The 3,302-nt window shown below is 33.6% G+C and overlaps 1 pseudogene; it reads left to right on the forward strand.

The window, feature by feature from the left end:
- Positions 1 to 1,409: 1,409 nt before the first annotated feature.
- Positions 1,410 to 1,509, forward strand: LOC123392900 (annotated as a pseudogene).
- Positions 1,510 to 3,302: the final 1,793 nt, after the last annotated feature.

Raw genomic sequence — 3,302 nt, forward strand, 5'->3', positions numbered from 1 at the left:
TGCCCATTATCACCTTTGCAATTGAATATTGTTCTGATAGTTACAGTACAGGCAATAAATAGAAATGCAAGATGCAAATATTACAATTCCTTCTGAAACCCTGATTGTATTTATCAAGTAAATTTAACAGAAGCAACTGAGAAAACTCAACTTTGAGAGAACTTAATAGAGAGGCCTGTGTTTAGGGTCTCTCCAACCATGCTTATGCTCTTCACTGGAGGACTCATGGAACTCAGTTATACTCATGTTGCAGTTTATTACAAAGAAAGAGCTTAAAATCAGAAAGGGGAATGTGCACGGGTCCAAGTCCAGGGGAAACCAGGAACAAATTTCCAAGTGTCCTCTCTGAGTGGAGTCACACGGACATGCTTAAAGGTCACGGCAAGGATGTATGACAGCGTGTGCAAAGTGCTGCTAATCAGACTTACCCAAGCCTTGGTGTCCAGGATTTTAATTGGGAGGTCAGACACACTGGCAGGACTGGCAGGCAACAACTATGTGGTTTCATTAGCATTGTTTTTGAATTAACTAATTTCTCTTAGAAAACCATTGGATTTTTATAGTAGGTTTGGAATTGTAGAAAATTAGCACAATCGTGTAATGAGTTCTTCAAATATAGGAAGTAATTATTTTTGATTCATTTTAATAAGTACTTTTTCAAGACGTACTAACAATGCCATCCATCATTCTAGGTTGAGACTATCCTATAAACAATGCGGGCAAGTCCACCAGTCTCTTGGAATGTATATTATGCCTCTCCATTGGTGAGTAAAGGATCAATGTTAATTGAATTGAATACATTTATGGTTTTTATATATCACTATGTTAATTTTTCTGCAAGAAACCTGCAACTCTATATCAATCTCAACAAATCAAAGAAGTAATTACTGAGCATCTAAGTACATTCAAAGCAGTCCCCCAGGTGCTGTGAATATATGTGCAGTTTATAACTGAGTTAGATAAAAACAGTTAATACATGAAAAAATAAAATACATTATTTCACCTATCACAAGATAAAATATTAAGATAAATACATTATTTATTAAAATCCCTTTTTTATTCTGTACTTAGAACTCAATTACCAAAATTGCTGATACTTTAAGCAATGGTATGTGTTAGGTTTGATGATCTTTCCTTTATATATATATATGGAATCTAAGACTGGGAGAATTGAAGTATTCTGAAAGACATAAAAATAATACATATCAGAACTTGGAATAACTATTCTACAAAACTCAGGTCCCTTATATCAGTGCTTTTCAAAATATTGCCATGATGGAACACAGACCCATTCAGGGTCAATACTTTTGTGAACAACAACAACAAAACTAATTTACTAGAAATATAAAAATTTCTAAATTATGTAAAAATATAAGCCAGATTTATTAGATTCTACTTAAAACACGTAAGTGTTATATAAAAGGAGAGAAGGTCAACACTCCCCTGTAGCCCGACAACACCTGCGTGGTGAAGGCATTGCCACTGATTTCATGGCATCTAACAGTATTTGGAGGGTCTGGCTGGCTCAGTCGGTGAAGTATGCGACTCTTGATCTTGGGGTTGTGGGTTCATGCCCCACATTGGGTGTAGATATTACTTTTAAAAATTAAATTTTAAAAATTTCTGTCAAATTATTAAATGCATTTCTAGGGGTGCCTGGGTGGCTCAGTGGTTTAAGCCTCTGCCTTCAGCTCAGGTCATGATCTCAGGGTCCTGGGATCGAGCCCTGCATCCCCCCTCCTCTCTGCCTGCCTCTCTGCCTACTTGTGATCTCTCTCTCGCTGTCAAATAAATAAATAAACAATAAAATCTTTTTTAAAAATGCATTTCTAAAATTTATCTCAATTGCTGTACTTTTCTCATCAAAAAATGAAAACAAATGGTTTGTAGTACAACCCTGGTCTTCAAGCCATACTTAGAAGAACTGCTTTCCACTCTGCCACATTATGGATAAATCCAGAGTACTCTGGTAGAAATTCTGAGAGATATTTTGTACAGAGGAAAAACTTCTTAGGTATTATGAAATAAGATTTGAAGGCACAAATTGTTCATGGTTGAGTGACAGGTAAATAAACATGTCCAATTAAAATGAAAGTTGTGTGTGTTTGTTTTTTGAGACATCTATGGGAGGAACTTTGAACAGATTGATTGTGAAAATACTTTTTAGTATTCTGAGTTTGACCTTATAGTAAATAAGGAACAATTATATGCATTTTCTTTGAAGATATTCCCTTTCAAGGTGAACACATGATGCCATAGTGCTTTACATTTGGTACATATATATGTCAAAGTGAAGTACATTGCTTAGGCCTCTAAGAATTTATTTATATGTATTGTATTTATTGGAACATATCTAAAAAAATGTAGAACTTTATTTTCGAAAGCAAACATGCTAGTGGTATACTTAGAACTTGGTTAATCATGTTAATTGGTTTATTTATAACCAAATCCAAAGATAGCATATTACTTAAAGAGAAAAATGAGCATTGGGATCATTAAGCCTGAAATTTGGAAATATGGTGATTTAATTATTCATGACGTCATTATTATACAAAAAGGTAACTTTTTATATGTCCATGTTGTGTTGATAAATAAACTTGTTCCATGATTCACAATCTAAAGTTGATCAACCAGTGTCTCGTTAAAGAAATAAGTGTATATGCTACCACTTTCCTGCATTTATTAAAATATTAGAGATGAGAATGTATGTTGTTCATCGCTAGTCTTTACTACAAGTTTTTAAACATATTGTTTTTATAGAACCTATATAAGAATTTTGGTGAAATGAACCCTCTACCCAGGAAAAGATATGCAGTATTACAGATCACAAAGGTATGGATATCCTTGAAGCTCAATCTTTGACTACAGAGATCCAAAGATTAAGAACTTTGTTTGAAGCCTGGTCTGTCTGAATATCTCCTCCCCCTTACAATGTCTGTTTCTTACCAAAAGCCTTTAGTTAATAATACTCCCCAAATTCTCCAGTGCTTCCTTCCATTTAAGCTCAGTATATATGTGGGATTTTTTTTTTCCTGTTTCCTGATTAGCCAAGTTCCCATTGACAGGAGTCAGTAAAAAAGACATCTCTATTTAATTTCTTTATTATCACTCTTTATAGTAAATCAAACTAAATGAAGTGTTAGTGTTAGGATAAGACCACAAAAGTAATAGTTGCTCAAAACTCATATTTTCACAAGTGAAATCTCATTGCATTTATTAATTCATCAAATAAAATGTTCTTTCCTTTTTGCTAATCATTTAATAAGATTGAATGAAAAAATACCAGTTTACTCACTTATTTA

Source organism: Mustela putorius, unplaced genomic scaffold, assembly GCF_011764305.1.
Source record: "Mustela putorius furo isolate JIRA1106 unplaced genomic scaffold, ASM1176430v1.1 tig00000682_pilon_pilon_pilon, whole genome shotgun sequence".
In the NCBI taxonomy this organism is placed as follows: domain Eukaryota; kingdom Metazoa; phylum Chordata; class Mammalia; order Carnivora; family Mustelidae; genus Mustela; species Mustela putorius.